The 17,500-nt window shown below is 43.7% G+C and overlaps 1 protein-coding gene across 4 annotated transcripts in view; it reads right to left on the reverse strand.

Moving 5' to 3' along the window:
- The window catches only part of kdm6bb (lysine (K)-specific demethylase 6B, b), a 67,456-nt gene that overhangs the window by 40,394 nt on the left and 9,562 nt on the right, over positions 1-17,500 (reverse strand). The window contains exon 1 of one of the 4 annotated variants that reach the window (XM_017721977.2): positions 8,843-8,983. The exons of 2 other annotated variants lie outside the window; for them this stretch is intronic. The gene's annotated coding sequence lies outside the window, so the exon portion shown is untranslated. Of the gene's footprint in view, positions 1-3,367; positions 3,531-8,842; positions 8,984-17,500 lie in introns of those variants that run through there. One more of the 4 variants, XM_017721976.2, reaches the window with a different exon arrangement.

The following is a 17,500-nucleotide window of genomic DNA, read 5'->3' on the forward strand; positions in this document are numbered from 1 at the left end:
CATCACTTTAGGTCTTCTGGAAATTCACTGACGGTGAATATGAACCGCAGTTACACCTGGTTCCAGTTAGTTGTTAGGAATGGAAAACAGCAGTGCAGCTATACGCTAGGACTCAAATATATGATAATGTCTGTAACAAACTTCAAATAAAACACAGAGAGCCTTTTACAAGCTTCGTTTCATTCGGCACAGGAAACACGTTAATGTGCACCACCGTTTGCTTAGTGCTAACATACTATTACAAGTCCTGCAGTGGAATTTGGCATAATCGCAAATGTGGGAATTTTTTCTTGTTTCATTTTTTTCCAGTTTTATGGCCCAAAATGAAGGCCTAGGTGTAACAGTCATAGTTACCAACTGCAGAATAAATCTAATTTGAAGTGAATAATTCTTTAAATGGAGTTTTTTTGGGGAGAGTTTCTCAAACGTCATTAAGGCACATATGTTATGTTACTAATGTCAGTCACAGGAATATCACATATCCACATTCAGTTAAATCGAAATGTTTAGCAGCTACTTTGAACAACTACTGAACATTTGGCAGCTTGTACTGTCGAAGCGTTACACGTGCGGTTGGTCAGTGTAGTGGGTAAACCTCCGACTTCTACACTGTAGACTGGGGTTCAGTGCCCCGCCCGGGTAACCACCCTACACTATACCAATAAGAGTCCTTGGGCAAGACTCCTAACACCACCTTCGCCTGCCTGTGTAAAATAATCAAATTGTAAGTCGCTCTGGATAAGAGCGCCAGCCAAAATGCCATAAATGTAAACGTAATCCGTTACATAAGCTGCTAACTAACAACACGCAACCGCTTCATTCGCTTAAAATACTCAACTCATTTTTTTAACGTAGTTTTGGAAACCTGTTCACACAGAGCTCATCTACCAAACCAGCCCAATGAGCTACAAGACTAATCTACACATGTATTATCATAATGTTTCACATTTATTGCCCATTACTTACTGTAGCTCGAAATTATGAGCAGGCTTAAACAAAGTGCCACACGGTTTGATAATTTAGCTTAGGGCTCAGCAATATGACTATATATCATTCTCATGATAAATTATGCCTCAATACAATTCAACACAACATGCTTTCCTGAATATATTGTATATGTCGCTGCTGTCAGAAGAAAAATATCTCAATTTTTGTCATTTTTCAGTTTTTGACATAATTTACAAATCCTTGTTACTCTTTTCACTGTGTGCAAATTTCATGATGAACGGACCAAAAGAAACGACCCAAAATGACTTGGAAAGACGTCTGGTTCCACTGACTTCCATGAAAAATAAGGTAGGTTTTTTCCTTCTCCTGTAAAGTCACCGTTTTGGAGATACAGGTTTACAACATGCTTTATCGCATGCATTATTATAAAGAGAGAGAAATGAGTCCCATTTAAATGGATTTAGTACCAAATACTGAATTCAAATCAGTTTTTTGATGGATTTTTTTTTTAATGTAGCTCTACTGGCTCTTCATTCTCCGTTCCATCTGATTAAATGGCTAAAAAAGAAATACTGCGTACGTCTCGAGTATCGTGAGGATTTCTCAAAGTATCACAAGGTTTACAATATTCGATTTTTGCCATATTGTTGACCTCTAATTTAGCCAGTAAGCCAAACATGTTCAAATTTCAGCTCTGCACATTTCGCATTCAAGCCGAACGATCGATTATTGGCCGATTAACTCAGCCGAATAATCAGATGTTAAAATATTCTTTTTTTTACAGGACTGATCACATTTGCTGTCATGTGTGCTGAGTTACACCCAACACGGCTGCACAGCGTATGCTTTATTCGACGGCCTCCACAGCGCTGTTGTGAGATCATGATACACAGCCATAATAAGCCCACTTCCTGCCTGCGAGCATTCACTACAACCCTGCTATCATATTACTAACACACACAGCTCTGAGTGCAGCGGCGCTCGTCTGCAGCTTTCTTTGCATTTCCATACTGCTGTACGTGCTACACCAACACAGCCTGACTGTGCTGCACAAAGACGAGTGCATGAGGGAAGAAAAGCACTGTGAGAGGGAAACAGAGCAAGAAGAGAGAGAGAAAGAGAGACAGAGGGAAGAAGGCAGTCACATGCCGGTCTGCTGCAGAGTACAAAGGGAGTCTGACCAGCAGTGCGGCCTAAAAACGCTCGTGTCCGTTGACACCACACTCTTTGTGTCATCCCTACATTATAGTGTCGTGCATTCTGTAGTATTATATATTTAACCCTACAGGAATTCCTAGAGGACAACTGGGACAACTGCTATAGTTGACTATGGGGAAATATATGCACTACAGCAATAAACTACAGGAGTACTGTACACTATAGAAAGCATATGAGACAAACTGACCAATCAGAACGTGTCTTTGTGCTAAAAAGCTGCCCCTGCAATACAAGCGATCTATATGCCCATATATGGGTATACATGTCCCTTTAAGCCTACAGTTTTAAAGAGGAAGTCCACCAATTTTTCAGAATTTTGGCACAATTAAGTCAGAATTGCTCACTGTGGTGGCGATAGGAACCAAACGTCCACCCCTCGCGTGAAGTTACTGCATGAAATGCGCTGCCCGATGACACTGTTTCATGAAAGTTTTACACGCTGCTGGCTGAAAGATGCACTATGGGTTATTGTTTGCATTTGTAAACCTCTTCATAGTGGAGGGACACCTGCAGGGCGCTGTGAGGCAAAGCAGACCCCAAACAAAACTCATTTTAAAACACTGCTTTAGCATCATGAGCACTGCAAACAAAAGCTTGACACACACTGGTCTTAATTAGTAAATTAAACGCCTACGCTGGCTTCCGGTTCCCATCACCACCACTGTGGAGAAATCTAAATGAGTGCGTTTCATCGCATGAAGCCACTCTGAATGACTTTGCTCACAACAGTCGTGCAGAAACGAAGCAAATAAAATGCAATCTTTTAAAGAAAAAGTCCAGAAAGCTGGTGTTGCTAAAGATGAATGAATAGCACCAATTAGCAATATGCAAATAGTTATGCTAATGAGCCGAGATCAGCTTCTGCTGACACGCTCGCTCGAACTACTCGAGACAATTACACGCCAACTGTGTTAAAAGTAGGGCAAAACGTTAAAAAGGTCAAAATAATGCGCTTCATCTGTTGTGAGTGTGTGCAGCTCTTACCTTTCGGGGGGGTGCCTTGGGGGGGGGGGGGGTGTTAGAGTCTATTAGCTTCCGCATATATACACAAGCACATGCCTATCAGCAGCCTAGTGTCCCTTTAAACTTCCTACTGTCCCTTTAAACAGCCTAGTGTCCCTTTAAACCCCAGTGTCCCTTTAAACAGCCCCCCTCACAGCCCACCCACACGCACACAACACAGATAGAGAGGTGGTCTTACTCAGTGACGGCTCTGACAGATAGGTGCGTCTGTATTGTCACAGAGAAGAGTGCGGCCGGTCCATTCTTTCCTTTTTTTGGGTCCTCCTTTCTTGCTGCTCTTTCTCCTTTCACTCTCTATCTCTCCCCCCCTCTCTCACTCTCTCCCTCTCTCTCTCGCTCTCTCTTTCCCTCCTTCCCTCTCTCCCCCTCTTTCGCACTCCTGTTCGCTTTTACCCTCCAAGGAGACAGACAAAGAAAGGAAGGGAACGGCTTGGAAAGAGAAAGCAAAAAAAAAAGAGAGAGAGAGACAGAGAGAGAGAGAGAGAGAGAGAGAGAGAAATGCTGAGAGAAGAAAGCCCAGCCCCCTTTCACCAGCCAGTCTGCTTGCAGTTTTTTCTATTTTTTTTTTTTCACCGTCCCCTGCAAGGCCCCTCCCCCCCAGCCTTCCGTCACCTCTCCCCAGCAGCCTTGAATTCACCAACCCCTCTCTCTCTCTCTCTCTCTCTCTCTCTCTCTCTCTCTCTCTCTCTCTCTCTCTCTCTCCCTCTGCTTCACACCTTCCGAGTACAGTATGTGTTTCCTAGGCAACCGATGATACACTCCACTCCTGCCATGCACCGACCAATCTGCCAGAATGGCAGCTCACCTGGCAGACGGCGGACGCACAAACATAATTCACGGCTCCACGTCCATCATTTCCTCTGCAAACTTCCTCCTCTCCTCCTCGCGCTCGTTCACTCCGCTCCGCTCATCCCGCGTCGGCCCTGGCGCTGCAGCGGGAGGAGAGGCTGCAGCGCTGCAGATGTGCATTAGTGATGGATTAACTCCTCGGTTCGCTCAGTCAGCACAGACATGTTAGTGCACAAGCTGCTCCTCCTGCATCCGAGCTTCCTAAACGACAGGAATCTGCAAAACGCTCCCTGGAATGTCCAGGGTGGCACGCTTTTAGATGACGTTTTTCCAGATCGCAGTTTTCCTTCCGGATCCTCTCTGGAGAGTTGTCTTTCTAGGTCACTTTCTTCCAGATCCCAGCTTTTCCGGATCCCAATTTTCTTCTGGAATGGCACCTTTCTGAATCCCAGCTCTGCAAATGGCATCTTTCCACCTCACAGCGTTATTGAATCACACTTTTCCGGTTCATAGTTCTCTTATAGGTCTCATAGGTCTTTTCCAGAATCACATCTTTCTGGATCATTGCTTTATATACCTCATATCTTTCCGGGTCACGACTTTTGGATTAGGTGTTTCTTAGTTATGATCTTTCCAGATCTCATATTGCGGGATGATAGTTTTCGTCTGGATCTTTCTGGATCGCGCCTTTCTGGACCACAGCTTTCTGCAATCACATAGTTCTATACTGGAATCACATCTTTTTTTCAGACTCATATCTTTCTGATCATAGCTTTCCATGTCACGTTTTCACAGATCACATCTTTCCACACCGCAGCTTTCTGGAATCACACCTTTCTGGATAACAGATTTCCAATTCAGAGTTCTCTTCTGAAATCACGTCATTAGTAGTTTTAATCTTTCCAGATCATATTTTCATATCATTTTCTACTGGATCCCAGTCTTTCCATACCAAGGTTTCTTTCTAGAATCACATATTTCTGGATCAAAGTTTTCCAGATCACATCTTTCTAATATATAGTGCAGATCACAGTTTTGTTTTGGAATCACATCTTCCTGGATCGCAGCTTTCTGGATCATATCTCTACCACTCACATCTTTCTCCCTAACGTCTTTCCAGATCACAGCTTTCCAGATCACAGCTTTCCAGATCACAGCTTTCTTCTGAATCTGGGCTTTCAGGATCGCATCTTCACCCTAACGCCGTAAAATTCGTCTGCACATGCTGAACAAAAGGCTGGACCTTGAATGAATGGCGATTGTGTTCTCTGCTTCCTATTATCCAGCTCACTGGATCCATTCACGCCAACAGCAACAAACACTTCAGTCACTTCAGCTGAACACTGTTCACACAGAATGAAGAGAGAGTTCCAGCTCTTTTCCGTCTCTTTAATCAGCTCGTCAGGGACCGTTTTCTGAAGGAATAGTTCAAAAAAGTAAAGTTTCCCTCAACTTAAACGTAGCCGACCAGCCAGTTTACGTCTCATAACTACAACTACTGCCTAAAACGATCACATCCCTCAAAGCGCGTGGAGACGCTGCGTGATCTCGACTAGACTTGATTAAGCGGTTTCTGACCAAAAGAACTTCACACGTCTAAAAACATCAGCCTTAAACCTCAATTCTGTCTGCACTTGTGCACATTTGGATCCATTTTAGAGCAAATTTTGGAAGCCAGACACATTTTGGCTGATCAGCTTCATTAGAAATAAGAGGAGAACAGATTTTTCATTAACCCCTTAAAACCCCAGGCATAGTACACACCAAGGCTTATTCAGCAACTACAGGGAGGTCAATGCAAACTAGCTGAGCTACTGGTAAGTTAGAGAAGCCATGTAATAAAACGGGGCCAGCCGGCGGTCGCTGGCCATTTAAGGGGTTAACGAAGGGTTTAATGGGTTTACTTGGCGTAGTAAGACGCAGCAGATTGAGGCACTAGCTGTTCTCCAGCGAACCCCTGAGCCTTTAGTCACTCTGGGCTCAATACGCTGAGGCACAAAGCCACAGTCGTGGTGCGCTAATGACAGCCTCCTTCCAGCCACACTCTGCCACATGAGGTTGGGAAGTGTTTGGCTTGGCCGGCCAAGAGGATACTGCTGAACCTCCAATCCACCACCAAAACATCGAAAAACTCCCACCACTGCCGCCCACCCCGCGCGGCCCAGCCATAATTAGGAGTAATGTCTCAATTTAAGGCAATGCTTCCTAATAATGAAGACGTTGAGTGAGCGTGTGGGTGAGCAGCAGACAGGCACTGTGGACTTACAGGGGGCGGAACTACACTGACTCAGACTAAACAGGCTGGCGTGAGCTCTAATTTAACTTTAGCGCTGAGGCTAACCTTATGGAAACACAGTGAGGAAGCCATTCTGGCCTACTCGATCATTAATCCCAGGCAGGATTGCTGTTGTTTAGCCTAGTTGGGCTAATTTTGCTGTGCTTTCTAACACTGCGTCGTCTTATATGGTCCATTGTTGCCAGGCAGTCTGGAGCTTTCACTGTTTTCTTGGACTGAATGTCAATTTGCTTGTATTTCGTTTCGTTTCTTTCGCTTTTTTCAATCTTTTCGATTCATTTTGTACGCGAGCTTGAGCTCCAGAAAGAGACTTTAAAAGTAAAAGCAATTATTATTATTGTTACTGCTAGAATAAAAATCTGGAGCTGTGCAACAATTTACGAAATTCATTGCTTCGTTCGTTCCAATACGGTCGTGTTCCAATACGGTCGTGTTCCAATACGGTCGTGTTCCAATACGTCGTGTTCCAATACGGTCGTGTTCCAATACGGTCGTGTTCCAATACGATTCGATACATTCTTCAACATAGCAACAATAAAACCTGGCTGACGGTACACTTTATGTTAATGTGCCAATTTTTAAGTTATTAGAGTCTTCAACATTATAAAAGTGCAAAACTTGAATCCGGCCACAAGCAAACTATACTAGTCACGATATAATGACACGTTATGATACAATGCAATACACTTGACTGCGATGCAGATCGATATGTTGACGTTTACGTCCCTACAAAACTGGTCTCAAATCTTCAAAGGCTAGCATGAGCCCCGAAATCATGCTCAAATGCTCCAATCGTTAATTAGGCTGACACTGAATTAGTAGCGCCCCCTATGGACAGTCCACAGTCATGCACTTTATTAAGAAATTAGCTGGTGAAAGTGTGAACTTATAGTGACGCTGACATCGGCAATTCGCCTCAAGTTTGTCTGATCGCCACTCTTGCTGTTGCGCGTGGGCGTCTACGAGGAAATAGGAAGAATATTCGTGTCATTATTTACTTTAAAATATCGATAAAAGTTTTTACGTTTGCAAGCTATCAAATTTTGCGATCATTTTAGGAATAGGAATAAAAAGTTCTGAGAGCGGAGCTCGGGGACCTCGGACCCCCATACCTATGATGACTGGCCCAAGGACTTTGAGCCAGTGATTTAGACTGTCGGGTTGCCTCGATTTACCACTTAAATCACCACTATGAATTCCTGCTTCTGCAGAAAACTCCTGGTTGTCTGTCGCTCTGTTCCTCGCTGATAAGAACACACGGTTAGGTTAGTGATAAGTTTAGGATTAGCCTCAAGGTTAGTTTAGGACCAGGATTAGAGTTAAGACTGGGTTTGAGGTTAGGGAGTATTATCTTTCAGGTTAAGAACAGTTAAATCCGCAGTATAAAGGTTTTGGGGATTTGGAGACCTCTCTGGTGGAAACGTGTAACTGCACACAGCATGGGTTGTGCTTCAGTCCCCTTCCCTGAGTGGATGAATCTGAGGAGCGAACGAGAATTCAGTCAAAACGTAGTGAAGGACGCGTCTTCCGAGGACATGAATGAATTATCTGCTATTGTCGTCGCATCTTCATCAGATTCTGAGATCATTTGAGACCTAAACATCGAGCCGGACATTCTTTTTGAGCCTGTGCGTGTGACGTTAATGCGTAAAGCGTATGACGAGGTCCAAAAAACTCCCGCCAAATCCAGCCCGACGCCTCTCACTTTTAAACGACTATTCCAGGCTTTACAGGGCGACTCGCAGCGGCGCACGCTCAACATTTTCTTTCAATTTGAACAAAGACTTTATAGTTAAATGCACGATAAGCATCTACAAAGCATTTCCAGGGGAGCGATAGCTTTTAAAGTGAAGGCTTACAGCTGGATTAAGACCAGCTAAGTGGTCTACGAATGCCTTTTCCCTTACACGGCTCTCAGTGGCGGATCCGGATGGAAATGAGCAGATATCGTCGTCAACAAGTGTGCAGGACTTTATTTCGGGCGTGCATATTAGGAGTGACATCCGAGTGGCTCGTAATAGCGTGGTAATTCGCTGATAAATGTAGGTCAGTGCGAGAAGAGAAGCTTGGGCTTAAGCAGAATACAGATAGGCAGCATGAAGCCTCTCCTGGACGAGGACCGGCAAGTACATCTCACACATACATGCATGCGAAACATACAAAAGGCAAGAATTAGGCAAGAATTATTCAAATGCATTGGCAAAGGCGATTGAATTTGCTATGCAAACATTAATTAAAGGTACAATTGTCACATTTCTTAGCATTTAAAGGCTGAATCTCCTAATGACAGTGACATTGCCAGCCTAAGGCATTCCTCCATAGCGGCTTCCATGCATGCTCATAAATAACTGTGTTAGCAGTGTCAATAAATAGGGATGCCGGTCGTGTCGTATTGCAACCACAGACACACAAAGACATGCTTACAGACGCAGCACTGACACAACGCCGAGTGATGCATCACCCCAGAAGAGCACCTATGCACAAACATGCAGTGTCCATTCAGATTAGGCACAAAGAGATCAGCATGCATTCCTCTCGGCGAATCCTCCTCCTCCTCCCTGCCCTCACCTTCTTCTTCCTCTCCTCCTCCCACGCTCTCTTCACTTTATCCCTTTTGTCCTCTCCTTTCCTCCTCTCCTCCGACGCTCTTTTCCACACCTCTGCTCCTTCGCTCCCTGCACCTATCCGCTCCCCTTCTCCTCTCTGCTCCTCTCTTCTCCTCCCCCTCTCTCTCTCTCTCTCTCTCTCTCTCTCTTCTCCTCTCTCCAGTGCAACAGACTCATCCACGTGCAGAGGCTGAGTGGGGAGAGGCGGAGCCTAATTAAACAGCCACTGCATTCAGATCGCACGTCTATCGTTGCTTTTCGGCCAATCGTGGAACAGAGGTCAGTGCCGGTCAACGTAGGCCGGCCAATTGGGGCCAGAGGGAGGGAGGGGATTGTGTAAAGAAGGGAGTATGTATGTGTTTTGGAACAAGGCCAGCACACTGTGAGCTATTTTTAAACCTCCACAGTAGGGTGGCAAAAAAGACTCCATTTTCCACCCAGCAGAAAGTGGTACTTTGCAACGAGCAAAGCTTATTCGACTGCTTAAAAGTGCTAAAACGGAGGAGTTTATTCATAAATTTCACGTTCGTCCCGCAGCCATTCATGCCTTTGACCTCGGCGTCTCTCCGCGCCTCCTACGAAAAGCAAACGGGACCGTTTTTGGTTTCTGAAACAAAGTAGGCGGTTTGGCAGGCGCTGCCTCAGCGAGGGCAACTTTGCCACTGCTACAGAGCTCTGGCCAAGGCTCTGCTAACAAAGACACATGAAATCCCTGCAGCCGGCCAGAACACAACACAATAGTGACACCTTCGATGCAGCGGCATGCAAAGCAGTCCCTAAACCTCAGAGAGTTAAAGACACAGCAGCAGAATTTATGCCACAGTTGCAGCAGCTCATAAATAAATCCCCACGCTCGGAAGCTAATGCCCAACATTTGTCAATGTTGCTTGTCTCGCAGCTTCTAAAGAGGCTTTAAATCCCAGCCAAACTCTTAAAGACATTCATAAACATTCATTCCTTGGGCGCTTGTTGACATGCGTTGAAAAGGTTAAGACACAGACAGACGGATGAATGCAACAATGACTGCATGCATTCAGGATGCAATTCACATTACACATGTTCATGTTCTCCTATAGTATATATGCATGCATGTGTTATGTATTGTTATATATTGGAGGCGTTTTGTGTTGTCAGAGTTCCCATAACTCCACTAATTTCTTTGCCACCGTTAATAGATTTTGAGTTTGTGCCTTCAAACTGAATGTAGTGAATCAGGCTAAAGCCCAGCTGTACATTGCAGCTTTTCACATTCAGGTTTTAAATGGCTTTTAAAGTGATACGTTCAGCAGACTACACTGAGCAGCGCTAACAGAGGACGTCTAATGGATAAATCAATGAGCAGCAGACTAACAAAAGCAACAGCAAAATTGAGCTCCAGCTTCCCTTAAGAGCTTCCACTGTAAGAAGAACGCTCAACTTTTGTCAAAGTAACTTGTCTTGCAGCTTCTAAAGCAGCTTTAAGTCCCAGCCAGACTCTAATAAGACATTCTTGGGCGCTTTGTATGCGTTGAATAAGTGAAGACATAGACAGACAGATGAATGCAACAATAACTTCATGCATTCAGGATGCATTTCACATTGCACATGTTCATGTTCTCCTATAATATATATGTTATGTCTTGTTATATGTTGTAGGTGTTTTGTGTTGTCATCAGACTTGTGTTGCACTCTGTCACACCAAAAACAGTCACCTTAATGCATTAACTCCAGAAATTATGTAGTGAATCAGACCAAAGCCCAGCTGTATGTTGCAGCCCACTGATTCAGGTTTTAAATGGCTTTTAACGTGATACTTTCAGCAGACTACACTGAGCAGCGCTAACAGAGGAAGTCCAAAGGATACATCAACGAGCAGCAGACTAACAAAAGCAACAGCAAAATAGAGCTCCAGCTTCCCTTAAGAGCTTTCACTGTAAGAAGAATGCTCAACATGTTCATGTTATTGTATAAAATATACCACATTAAATATATTGCATGCATATGTTATGTATTGTTATATACAGTAAATGGTTTGTGTTAAAAGCAGAGTCGTATTGCATTCTGTCGCACCAAAAACAGTAACTACATGTTCTATCTATCTATACACTAGTTTGCCAGTTTGTACTAACGTCTTTGACAATATCAATGCATTTTCTTTGGTTGACCCTTCAACACATTCATAGCAGAGCAGCTGTGGCAACTCTCTCATTCAGGTTTTAAATGACTTTTAAACTGATACTTTCAGCACTTTCAGCAGACTACACTGGACCGTGCTCGCAGGGGAAATATAGAGGAAAAATCAATGAGCAGCAAACTAACAAAAGCAACAGCAAAGTAGAGCTAAAAGAGATAAGTGATCCATACAAGAATGTTCAATATTTCACAGCATGTCACGGGAGCTTATCTTGCAGCTTCTAAAGCAGCTTTAAATCCCAGTTTGTAAAAATGCATTGCAAACTGTTTTGTTATATTGTACTACCCTGTATTGTATAATGACAATGAAGTTGAATTGAATTGAACTGAATTGAAATATTAAGAAAACAGCCAAATGACTGCCATAGTTACTGCATTCTATTAGGATGGGTCTATCTATCTGTCGATCTAGTCATCAAAGTTCTAACATGTTTACTGCACAATGGTAATGCGTTACTCTCCTTCAGCCCATCTGGATTCTTTATCCTCTGGTTCATCTGCAGTGCAGGCTGAAGCCCAGCTGCAGTGCTCTATGCTGTTAAAGTAAGTCATTTTGGGCTGTTTCTTTTGGTCCATTCTTCAATTTACACACAACGTAAAGGACAACAGGTGTTTCAAATTATGTCAAAAACTGAAAAATGACAAAAATGGGGATATGAGGTTTTTTTTCTGACAGCAGCGATATATTTCTTGACTGTATATATATATATATATATATATATTGTAAATATGATATATATGACATACACTCATTGACTATAAATGATATATTTGATATATGCTCATGCAGACACTGTTGTTCTCACCGGATGTCAATGATGAAAACTGGACAGAATCTGCTGTCCTGTTTCTAACAGCAGTACAGTTTTAAACGACTTTTAAAGTGATACTTTCAGCAGATTACACTGGGCAGTGCTCACAGGGGAAACATAATGGATAAATCAATGAGCAGCCAACTAACAAAAGCAACAGTAAAGTGGAGCTTCATTTCCCCTCAAAGAATACAAGAGAACTGAGATCTGCATAAGTGAGAGCCTTCACACAGGAAACGCTGTGGAGCTCCAGCAGTATTATTACTGCGTCTTTTTGACCACAACTGCCAGAACAAGTGGTTTAATAGCTTAAAGACTTCCTCTTCGAGGGAAGACGCAGACATCCACACTATTACAGAAACTGGCTGATGGGCTGAGGTGCTAGACGAGCTGGTCAGACACCCTCACCTTAATCACATCTGCATGGGTTTAGTTTTTCCTTCCTCAAGACCAATAATGTAAACCCAGTGGGGACAATCATGAAGTTAGAGGTGAATATTAGACATATTATTATGCATCTACTCTAAATTGTTCAGTATATACAATGAAAATAAATCCGTATTGTGTTCTCTACTTTTGTGGGTGAAGGGTGGATGACCTTACAGATCATTAGACCTTAAGCAGTTAAATGAAGAAAAGAGAAACAAGTAATACAGAGGAGAAATGAAGAGAAAGAGAGAAGATAAAAGGAAAAGAAAGAAAGGAGGAAGAGACTAAATATGCCGTAGGTTTTGCATCAAATAAGGAGAGAAGATAACAGAAGAAGGGAGAAGAGAAGAGAAAAGACCTAATATGCCATCATTCTGTATCAAAACAAAAAAAAAAGAGCAGCGGAGATGAAAAGATGAGATGAGGACAGATGACATGAGAAGAGGACAGGAGAGAAGAGAACAGTAGAGGAGAGGAGAGGAGAGGACAGACGAGAAGAGACGAGAAAAGAACAGAAGAGAAAAGGTGAGAAGTGGCGAGAAAGAACAGAAGGCACGAGAAGAGGAAAGAACAGAAGAAGAGGACAGATGAGAAGAGATGAGAAGAGGACAGAAGAGTCGAGAAAAGAAGAGACTAAATGAGAAGAAGAGAAGAGACAGAACAGGAGAGATGAGTAGAGGACAGAGGAAACGGGAAGAGAAGAGAAACAAAGAGAAGAGGACAGAAGAGAAGAGAAAGTGGCGAGTATGAACAGAAGTGAACCGAACAGACAAGAAAAGAAGAGGACAGATGAGACGAGGGCTGAAGAAAAGAGACGGGAAGAGGACAAAAGGGAAGGGAAGCGGCCAGAAGAGACGAGTGCAGAAAAGAGTCGAAAAAGAGAACAGGAGCAAAGAGGAGGGGAGAGGAGAGAAGGAAAGAACAAGTAACTAACCCATCTCCATTATACCACTAACACCATCACTGCATTCAAAGAGACGAAAAGAAAATCAGGAAGAAGGGGAGAGGAGCAGAGAGAAGGAAGAGGAGCAGAGAGAATAAACGGAGGAATAAGAGAGAATTGAGTTCTGCATAATTGAGTTTGTGTTTGGTCTGTGTTGATGGGTGTGTGTGTTGGGGAGGGGGGGGGGGGGGGGGTGGTAGACCGTTCCGGCACAGCTGAGTAGCATCAGCAGCTGAGAGACTGAGCATCAGGCTGAGACCGGAGAAAGCAGTGCGGGGGGGGGTGTGTAAGGGGTGGGGTGGGGGGGGGGGGGGTGTCCTTGTCTACGTGACGTTTTGCGCATAGCACCTACTGCACGAGGAGAGAGAGAGAGGGACTCAAGCTCTCTCGCCCATCCTCTCATCACTGACTGGAACGACTGGACTGCACAGAGACAGACAGCACGGAAAGGAAGAGGAGAGGAGAGACAGACACGGCCGTTCCAGATCAGCAGAGAGAGAGAGAGAGAGACAGAGAGAGAGAGCGAGAGAGAGAGGGAGAGAAAGAGAGAGAGAGAGAGAGAAAGAGATCTGACTGCCCATAGCAACAGCAGCCATACTGCTCTCTCTCCATTGGACGAGCGAGCAGCTCGCATGCTATCCCTATGTTGGCATTCCAGCCAATCAGATCAGCCGGCCTGCTGAGCTGCTCACCATGGTAACAGATCTACACACTCCAGTCAAACATGGACGGATCACATGAACACTGTTCTGCTGAAATCTGCACCCAGAGACGTGCCGTTATCAGAGATATTGATCAAATGATTACTGCTATATGTTACAGATGCATCACAGCATTATTGTACTGCATGATATTTGAGTTTGCATGTATAAGGGAATGACATAACCGTATTAAAGTCAATGGGCCTGTGTTTCCTGAGTGCTGCTTCTCTGTGCCAAAAGCATGTCTTGACAGGACCTGTGTCGTCTGGACTGTTATTAAAGTTCTGCATAATTAAAGAGGACCTATTGTGCTCATGTTCAATGTTCAGCATTTCATTTTTGGGCTCTATTAGAACAGATTTACACCTCAATGCTCCAAAAACGCATTATTCTCCTCAGACTGTTCATCTCTGTTCACCCTCCGTCTGAAACGCTCTGTTAGAGCTCCTGTGTCTTTAAGCCCCGCCTCCCGATGAGCTCAGTGTGGTCTGATTGGTCAGCTCAAACCTCCAGAGCGGTTCCGCCCCTGTCCTGCAGTCTGCAGACAGACCCTTCTCTCCTGAGCAGCTGTGAACTCCGCTGTGGCTGTTTCTCCGGCGGCGTCGGTTCTGCCGGATCAGTTTGATCCAGAGTGGATCTTGGAAGTCCGGTCAGCGTCTCCACACGGCTACAGCACTGAACTCACTCTTCCTCCTCCAGTAGCTGCTGTGCGCTGTGTGAGGGGGCCCAGCTAGTTCGTAGGCGGGCAGTAAGGACTGCGTTACGAGATGATGTCATCTTGTCACAAAGGAAAAGGGCTGGAATTCCAACGAGGCTTTTCAGGCAGCTGAGATAAGTGGGATCTGTCGGAAAGAGTTTCTCCCTCTGGAGGGAACGCTGAGCTTTGGGACTTTGCAGACAGTTTACATCCAGGTAGCACATTAAAGGAAACTGGAGAAAAAGCATAATAGGCCCCTTAAAATGGTTGAGATGCAAACAAATGTGAGTAGTTTGGTGTGAAATGAGTGAAATGAAACTGAGTCAGAGCTCCTCACAGTGGTGGTGATGGGAACCAGACGTCCCTCTAAAAGCTCCTCACAGTGGTGGTGATGGGAACCAGACGTCCCTCTAAAAGCTCCTCACAGAAAGTTCCTACATGAACTGGTTCTGAATTCACTGCCTGATGACTGAGACGCCGTTTTATGATAGTTTGAGAAAATTTTAGTCAAAATCTCCAATCATGGTGGAGGGATACATAACATGCAGGGTGTTATGAGGAAAAATAGTCCCCAAAGAAAACTCATTATTCCAGATTTTCCACTATTTTCCATCATCAACATTCCATATGAACTCAGAAGACTCGTGTAGGTTCTCTGGTGGTTCTGGATGGTTAATAAAGTGTCTATATCTGTGTTGAAGTCATGGCGACGCCTGGTTCCCATCACCACCACTGTAAAGACGTCTGAACCGTTTCACACCAAACCCACTGAATCTCCGCGTTTACATCTGAACTGAATTACGCATGGATTTTGAGATTCGTTGTTTTAGTCTGGGGTAGAAGCTCAGGAAGCAAAGACTCATTTATTTCTTTAATGTGAACTCAAAGGAACAGTTTAACCATTCATGCTAATGTCGGAAGCTAGTAACCACCAATTAGCTGGACCTGATTTGAATAATGCTAATTAGCGAGTATTTGGTTTCATTAATTGGAATCAACTCTAACATAATTTCCTTACTTTCCATGGGCTGGTGGGCTGGGGTTCGGGAACCAGCCTGTGACCGGAAGGTCGCCGGTTCGAGCCCCTGGACTGACGTTACGTGACTGGGGTGTCCTTGAGCAAGTCAAGTGTGTGTGTGTGTGTGTGTGTGTGTGTGTGTTCACTAGTGTGTGTGTGGTGTTTCACTGCACGGATGGGTTAAATGCGGAGGTGAAATTTCCCCGTTATGGGACTAATAAGGGTCACTTAAACTAATTGTTAATTGTGATAATATTTGGAAAATATTATGTTTCTCAATTTAATCACTATCATCAAGCACTAGCCTCGAATAAAAGCATCTGTCAAACTGCAAATATGATAATTGCATGTGAAAGCATCTTAAATGTAGGCAGTAAAAAAGGGCCATTTTACTGAATTCTGTAGAAATAAAATGATAAAACAATGAAGTATTCACACCTCAGATACTCACAGGGATTATATTATGATTTGTTTTACCCTAAGGCATGAATAGAGATAGTTCCTAAATATATACATAATTATTTATATGGCACTTTCAATTTGGAGGTTTCTGCCCCTAAATTTACACGTGGGAAATAAAAATAATACTCATATTTTTAAATATTGTTTTTTTTCTTTTTGAAAAATGAAGTTGAGTACGATTTAATGTCAGTTTACTTTTTTAATAAATAAAAAATGTTTTTATGTCACAACCGAAACCCAGTGTTTGTCTGTAGGAGGAGCCTAATTTTTAGCCACGCCTCTGGATTTTAGAGCAGGAAGTGAGGCTGCATCCCTGTCCCTCATGGCCACACAGTGAGCAGTTCGACCCCGAGGAAAATGTGTCCTAAAGTCGGAAGCTGCTTGCTGCTGTTGTACTGTCTGTGTTTTTGAGCTCAAAATGAGCCAAAACTGTCACCACTAAAACAGTCACTACTGAACCATTTGCTGACGTTAGTGTAGAGTTATGACTGTTTCCGTAGTGACAAAGTGGAATTTTCAATCATTGGTTTTAATGAAATAAACATAATTAAGCTTTGCGGTCATTCGAAGCAAAATGAGTTTAGACTAAAGTCCAAAATCAGTTAAAAGTCTCAAATAACTTTGACCCAGAATCATCCACATCTAATATTACTCAGTATGAAACGTGAAGAATAAGACTATTCTATGCATTTCTATACACTTTTCTAGGATTTCTGCATTGAGTGATCTTACAAGTCATAACTGGCCCATAACTGAACTTCTGTCACGCAGAATTATTCACCACTACATTAAGATAATCAGTCTCACAGTGAGAAACAGGAGATTTATTGCCGGCGCTTGCCAAGATTTCACATCTTGCAGTGCAAATGAATACCTGTGAATGTAAACGCAAGCGCGCTGCAGGAGGGCATATATATCTGGGTCAGCCGAGCGTCTCCAGCTCGCACAAAAGCCTCTCTGTGGTGGTGAAATTGGTCTCCTGGGATCGCACATCTGGAACACGGCTGGATGGGCTGTTCTGGTGGAGGGCACAACACATCTGTAGCTCCACATGCAGGCCTGGGCCTCTGAGAGCGCAGTTTAAATCAGTTTACGCTCTGATCAGCAGGAGGCGAGCAATGCTGAGTAAGAAACACGCAACTCCCCCAATTAAAAACTCAGAGGTTCAGAATCGTTTACATGGGATTTAGGAGCTGCGCTGAATTTACTGGACTCAACTGGTTTGATCACTTCCTCATGAATGTAACGTCTATCTATCTATCTGTCTGTCTGTCTGTCTGTCTGTCTGTCTATCTATCCGTCTGTCTGTCTGTCTGTCTATCTATCTATCTAATTAATTGTCTGTCTGTCTGTCTGTCTATCTATCTATCTAATTAATTGTCTGTC

This window comes from Pygocentrus nattereri, chromosome 18, assembly GCF_015220715.1.
Source record: "Pygocentrus nattereri isolate fPygNat1 chromosome 18, fPygNat1.pri, whole genome shotgun sequence".
NCBI classification, from domain to species: Eukaryota; Metazoa; Chordata; class Actinopteri; order Characiformes; family Serrasalmidae; genus Pygocentrus; species Pygocentrus nattereri.